Source organism: Macrobrachium nipponense, chromosome 26, assembly GCF_015104395.2.
Source record: "Macrobrachium nipponense isolate FS-2020 chromosome 26, ASM1510439v2, whole genome shotgun sequence".
In the NCBI taxonomy this organism is placed as follows: Eukaryota; Metazoa; Arthropoda; class Malacostraca; order Decapoda; family Palaemonidae; genus Macrobrachium; species Macrobrachium nipponense.
The window spans coordinates 24373638-24381137 of record NC_087215.1 but is presented as its reverse complement, the minus strand read 5'-3'; the positions used below and the strand labels follow the sequence as shown (position 1 = coordinate 24381137).

At 37.0% G+C, this 7500-nt stretch overlaps 1 protein-coding gene and 1 long non-coding RNA gene across 4 annotated transcripts in view; one reads left to right on the top strand and one right to left on the bottom strand.

Moving 5' to 3' along the window:
* The window catches only part of LOC135199785 (uncharacterized), an 88300-nt gene extending 82300 nt beyond the window's left edge, over nt 1-6000 (bottom strand). The window contains exon 1 of the long non-coding RNA XR_010311121.1: nt 5859-6000. This is a non-coding gene — a long non-coding RNA (uncharacterized LOC135199785). The remainder of the gene's footprint in view (nt 1-5858) is intronic.
* LOC135200070 (protein glass-like) overlaps nt 1-7500 on the top strand; it is a 1678662-nt gene that overhangs the window by 367779 nt on the left and 1303383 nt on the right. The gene's annotated exons all lie outside the window — the stretch shown is intronic.

The window sequence follows — 7500 nt, the reverse complement described above, 5'->3', positions numbered from 1 at the left end:
GTGAAACAGAGGAATTTGTGCCAAGATATCCTTGTTTACCGTTATAGTAAATATAGCTACCTAGAACTGATAATGTCAGTGCATACCGAAGTATCTCTCTGCGAGGAAGTCGGCTAATATCTCGTTCTGAAAACAGGCCACTTCCATACAGATGGTACCACATTGTAATATCCAAATAATATTCCTTTTCACTAAGAGGTTTAGCTGGGGTTGAGATTTTTTCGTTCTAGTAGCCAAGGCTGCAATTTTTCGTACCAATGTCTGGCTTTCTTTCGTAATGCCTACCGGACGAAGGTCATGATGTGAATTTTTTTTAGGAGTTCATTATATCCAATACTGGTAGTGGCACAGTATAAAGCGCTGATCTGTTATTTACCCACAGTTAAAGAATAACATTTCTTACGAGGTGTGAAACTTAGATTTAAATACCCGTATTTTGTTGCTTTTAAAATTTTTAATTTTGATCTGGAACTCTTCTATGCTAGATATACTTAAAAATAACTGGACAGTGAAATGAATATATAAAATATCAAGTAAAGACACAAATAAGGAAAATATTTTAATACCATCGGCCTCAACACCACCAACATAATCTGTTTAATATAATGAGAGAATGAATAAAATATACCTGACTTTTCGACCTCTCAGAATCTTTTGGCCCGTTGGCAATCAGTATATAGTTTGTTATAAATAACAGCAACAATGTAAAGTTCATCGTCATTCCGAACCCAATGAATTGAGTGGCAATCAAAACTGGCTCTTTTCGCTCCGTGTATAAAAAAGCTTCTGCCCTTGAGGTAGTTCTAATGGAAGGGTTGCGGGGAAGGGAGAAAGAGACTTGGAATTATGTTGGATCATTAATTCTGCCTTTAATAATGGTAATGACGATGAGTTGATTATTATTATTATTATATCATTATTGTTATTATTATTATCTACTTGTCACATTCGGCTGGCACATGCATACTTAACGTTACTTAATACTAACGCGCTCATTTAACAATATGCCCTCATTTTTCGATACGAATTGGGTTACGGCAACCTCATTCTCAGGTCATATGCTATGGTTCGAATCCCACCTGGAAGGTCTAAAGTTTTTTTATATTCCTTTCGGATTCGATGTTCAAAAAGAAGTAAGCCTAGAAAAATAAAAGAGAGAGAGAGAGAAAGAGAGAATCGAGAAGTTAGAACAATTTTGTGGCTTAGTATAATTGTCTCCAAGGAAAAGGTCATCTTTTTGATACAGTTCACTTGTTCATCAACAAAGAAAATAAGCTATCGGGGACATATTCCGGTGAGGAATTACATTAACTGCAACACGAACCTTGAACTTAGCGCACATTTTTTGTAGACCACCTGACAACTTTTTAGGTTCAAGAGGTGAACACCTGAATTTCATTTTCTGACTCATGGAATTTTGATAAGGTCGTCCTTAGAATGTGTATAAATTCAAGTAATAATGCATCCGCAAGGAAGGGGAGCCTTGTGTGGCGGAATTATTCGTGGTTAATAAACATCTCCAATTCGCATGCCCTCGCTGTTTGCTTTAGAGAATTATCTCGTTATGGAATTTACATTTTCTGTTTTAAAGTTTAACTTCAGTATTCTTAACGTTTCTTTCCATGCGCTAAAAAAATAGAATATATCAGAAAGATTAAATTTCTATGCCGTGAGCTGTACTGTAGAAATCAATTATTTTGTAAAAGTTTCTCGTGCATTTTTTTGCCTCTTGTTTTTTTTCAGTAACAGCTCATCCTCTGTTCTATCGATTACCTTTGATAAGCCTTTTCCAGTGAAGTCTTGACGCGCACAACAATAGCTAACGAGAGGGCTAGAGACGCGATGAGGAAAAATCAGAATATTTCGTGTTGCAATTCCGGTGTCTAAAGAGAATCAATTATGCAATGGAATGATTAGTTTCTGCTGTGACAAAAGCACCCGAGACGAAGATAAATTTCCTGCTGAAACATATATATAATAGTATGTGATATATTTAAATGGAATATGATAATATTATTTCCTCGACGGAATATATGTTGATACATATCCCATGTTTACACGGTGAATGAGGATATGTTATGATATAATATTCAGAAGGCGAGAAGGGGAGACGAACCTGGTCGCATTAGGTACGTGGGATGATGGTGGTGATGCAACTGTTAAGAAAGGCGAATGATAAAGAAAGAAAGCCCGCAGGTTTTGCCGTTTGTATAGAATATGTGACAAAAGGTTTCCTTTGGTCTCTTTTTCTGACACAAAAATTGTAGAGAGCGAAGGTCATAGGCTGACATTTGGTTTACAGCGAGAGGCGATGGTCGGAGTCCGAACGAAGAAAGAGGGGTACAAAGAGCGGAGTATGAGGGAAGGTATATTGTGCTGTTGAAATGATAAACAGAAGAATAATGTTCCATCTCCCCGGCTTCACACAGTATCATTAGACGCCATCTTACTCTGGGATGAACAACAATTTGCATCCTTTAGGCTTCGTTATCCTCGAAGGAACAGGAAGAAGTAACAGGAAATCGGTCTTCCGTCCTAGATGCCGAAGGGAAGGGGTTTCTCCAGTTGAGTATGTTGCATCTCCCCCTTGTCTCCCTCTTTCCTTGTTGTTTTCCCCCAGCCTCCCACCTCTCTCTCTCTCTCTCTCTCTCTCTCTCTCTCTCTCTCTCTGGCCATTCAAAATCACCATTTCATCTCAGCAGCAGCAGCAGCAGCTCGAGCGGGCGACGGGTGAGGGGGAGGAGTAACAGGAGGAGTAGTAGTAGTAGGAGGAGGAGGTGGAGGAGGAGCAAACCCTTGTTTTAATAACATTCAGAAGCCAAAGTCTTGTGGCCAAATTAGCCTCAAGGAACCAACCAACTCTGCGTCCAGCAGCCAAAGGGTTGAGGGCAATAAGGAGTTTCAAGAACCGTGTTCACTAGGACGGAAAGCATATCTGTAGTCAGGTGCGCGTGGTCCCAACGTGACGAGAGAAGTGGAAGGCCGTTTTACTCCAAGAGGAAAGCACAAGAACAGTCGGTCGAGGGAGGAGGCCAGAGCAAACTTCAATTTGCCTGGAAGTGCTGCTGGAGCTGGCCATTGGTCATCACAGAGAGTAAATATTGTTCTTCCCCCGGCGGGCAGCAGAAGGGATGGTCACTGGTGCACACAACCACCCACCTACCATCATTCCTCGGACTCCTCCTCCTTCCTCCTTACTTCTTCTTCTCCTCCTCCTCCTCCTCCACCTCCTCTTCCTCCTCCGCCTCCGCCTCCACATTCTTCTCCCCCTTTCTTTCGTTTTCATTTTCCCCTCACTTTCTCCTACTAGTCTTCATCAGTACCTTCGTTTCATTCACTACCTTCCCCTTCATCCACACCGATTTCATTACCACCACTTTCTCCTCCTAATCTTATGATTATCAACTTCTTCCATCTCCTCCGTATCCTCGTGCTCTTTCTCCCCACCGTCCGTATTCCCCGTTGCTTCTCTCCAGCTGGGTTATCTGTATGAATAAACATAATGCTACTACCCTGTTGTTGTGAGAGCTAAATACACTCTACATAGCTCCGGACCGCAACCTTTATTTGACAAGATTTCGAGCAGACAAAGCAGTTAGGCTAAAGATCATTTTCATTTAAACCTCTAGCTCTTCCAGCAAGATTTCAGAAAAGGTTTTCATCGTCATTGGGGATTGTTTGAAAGATTACCACAGCATTTTCTTTTGTTTTTCTTATTTAACTATGAAGGCACAGCAAAAAACAAGCTTTGATGCAGGAAAGAAAAATAATTTGGACACAGGAATCGTAGACTTCATCATGTGTGCAAAACTTGTATCCTGTTAATATAGTATTTCTGAGTAAAGCTGAGATCATTCTGAAACCAAACAAAAGTATTCTTTCGTTTACTCAGCGTCATTGTGACTTTTTCGGCAGTACGGAGACTGACGAAAAAGTGAAACTCAAGGGTGGATCATGAAAATCAAGAAGGTTTAAAAGTCAAGTCAGGAAAACAGTAGTAAGAAGAGAATTTCAAAGCTTGGAAGTAGATGGAAGAACAACAGTCACTGGTCCTTACAATTGCCAGGGGATTATTGAACTGCCGACAAGAGTTAGCCTGCCGGATGCAGCTAAGCTGTATGTAAAGAGGAGAAACAATAAGCAAAAGGGTACTTACAGAAAAGCTTCAGACCAACTAGATTATATCAACTAAAAGATAATGTAGATGGGTTGATATTTGCATGTGATATAGGACTGATTGAGTATAGTGAAGAGAAATCTCTGATACTCTTGAAAGAGTTTCAAGTTATTTTGTAAGAAGCGGAGGGTGGGAGGAAATGTGAGCAAGAGGAAGAGGGAACAATGAATGTTAATATGGATTTAGAATGGAAGCAGTAGATGCACATTAGTATGTGAGATTATCATTTCAAGTAATCATGGGAGATTGGTCGAGAGGCGCGTCAAAGAGGGGGACCTTACTATCCATGAAGAGAGTGTGCGCAGTGTGTGTAAAGGACAAACGTGTTGCTTATGAGGTTTCAGCATTAGCGTATGAACGGGTAACCTTGTGGAAATTCTCTGCTCTTGGATCCCATCCAAGAGTCAGTAATTTCAGAGTGAATGTGGTAGTGAACATCGTATTATATTTCTTCGGGAGGCACTTCTACTAGGGAAAAGAGCCTGATGTTATATATATATATATATATATATATATATATATATATATATATATATATATATATAGAGAGAGAGAGAGGTAGATAGCTAGGAGAGAGAGAGAGAGCGAGAGAGAGAGAGAGAGAGAGAGAGAGAGAAAATGAAAATGTAAAGTTGTCTTTTTTTCTTATCTATATTTATATTTGTCATTTATCTAAATAGATATAAACTTGGCATAGGGGAAAATAGCAGTGTGGAATTCCTTTATGAATAAACAAACAAGTAACAGGAATTCAGGAAGCGCCAAGCAATGAAATAGCATCGAAGAAAAAATAGAGAGAGCGAGACCCACAAGCAGAAACCAGAAAAGGGGTATTGTGATTTAGAGCCCAGGAAAGAAATAGGAATCGAAGCTAAATATAAGGAAACTACACAGTAAACAAGGGAATAAGAGGGGATGAAAAAAAAAGGCGGTGGAACAGGCAAAACAAAAGTTAAGAGAGGGAGAGCAGTAGTAGTTAAGAGAAGGGAACCGGGATGTGATACATGAAAAGCCAGAGATTTATGAATCAAATTAAACGGGACGCACCAAGTGGGCGAACAGGTTCAGCTATAAGAAAATTTACCCTAGAGGCGTTTTGGCTGTTTTATATAAAAGGTAAATATGTATATTTATAAATATATAATATATATATATATATATATATATATATATATATATATATATATATATATATATATATATATATATATATCTTTAACATATATATATAATATATATATACATATATATATATATATATATATATATATATATATATATATATATATATATATATATATATATATATATATATATATATATATATATACTGTGTATCTGTGCAAACCAAGTCCTCTAGTTTTAATTAAAAAGTATCTGCTCAAGTAGATGAAAGGAATTAAATATTAGATGTACCTCATAATATTGTAGTGTTTTATTCTGAAAATAAGGAAATCATGAGAAATTCGAGTACGTTTGACTGACTGAAAAGCATTCTTGAATTTTTGGACACATTACTCCTCTGGAAAGTCTTACAGTCAGTGAAGAAAATTGCGTTGGAAAATTATGGTTAACATAGTAATGTATTTTTTTTTATTACAAGCACACCCATATTTTCACATGCACTTAAACACAAAGCATTAAATAATAATGAAATGTTCAGTGGATATCAACTTCTTACTTTTATAGGTAAGCTGTGAATGTTTCCATTTGGCTGCTCAGGCTTGCTGGTTGTTTGGTTTGCATCATTCTGGCGTTGCATCATCCAGATCATTTACATGGTCTTTGGTGGATCTGACTGCTCCGGTCTCTGGGAAGTATGGTCCTGTCTGGAGAAAATATTTATTTGCCATAAAGATATAAAGGATAATGTTTTTATCCACCCTAAATTCAGTAAATGTATGCTACAGTGAAGATGACGACGGCAAATACTACTACAACTACTACTACTACTACTACTACTATTATTACTGCTGCTGCTCCTTCTTATGCTAATGCTGAAAACAGCCTCAAAAAAAGTGATAGTGAATACAACCATGATTACAGGAATAGTAATACAATCATATTTGCCTTCACCATCACAATCATCGTAAATACCAGTACTCATTATCAAATTTAACGAGGCAGAATTGTTTGACGAATCTCTTGGTAACCAGTTGTTAATTTTACAATAAAGCAGAATCCTCCCCACGCCACACCCAACCCCCCTCCCGTCATGATGATAATTTATTGTTGAGATTCATATAATCACGTGATAAGGGAATAAATGTTTCCCCGTAGGTGTATTTTTTACAGGCATATAAAAGGTAGAAACGATATGACAGAGCAATCAGTTTTATTACTGCAAGGTACCTTATACATGATTATTTTGCTTGTAATTCAGTAGGCATGCATACGCTTATTTATATACTGTTTGAATTACCTCTGTCAGCAGTAATGAACATTTATTACAGGTTAAATTAGTAGCGGTGATAAGATGAATAATGCTGAATGAATATAGCACCAAAAATTTTTTTTAAATCGTATTAAATAGATTACAAGAAGCTCATTATAAGCTTACGGATATGAAATGAAAGACAACATCAAGAGTAATAGAAACGACAAACTCTGTTCAAATAAACAGAGATAAATACGAATCAAGAAGATGAGCTCATTAAAAAAAATGCCACCGATGGACCAGACATTGCTTGGGGCGAAGTTGATTGGCAGTTGAAAATCCGTTCTCATATTTATTTGATGTGATGTGAGTGGAGGGGTTAGGGCTAAGCACTTCCACCGGGGGAGCGCTACCAGTAAAGAGACAGTGATAATGACACGACGGTAATAGTTTTGTAAATAACTCTAATTGCTGGCAACCACAAAGGGCAATTTGCTTCTATTTTTCTGGTAGTAGTGGAGCAAGCCATTTTTTTTATACCGTAGCCGAACGAAAGTTTTTTCTTATTCCTTTTTTAGTCTTGACTTCTTTCCCCTTAAGGATAATTAATTTCCAAAAATATTGCTAATAGTTTACGAGATGAACATAGATAATTGAAGAGTATTGATTAAATTTCCGTTCTTTATTTTATTTATTCAGAATTATCTTTCGTAATGTTTTTTTCTTTGGATGTTTCTATTTCTTAGATGAAGTTTGTAAAAGTCACGTTAAGCAAGAAATCGAGAACAAAGAAGCATACATTTTCTTCTTCCTCCTCTTCTTCGACTTTACCTTCTTTTTCTTTTTTCTTCATTTTATTATTATTATTATTATTATTATTATTATTATTATTATTATTATTATTATTATTATTAAATCTAATAAAATCACTATCATTGCATTACTG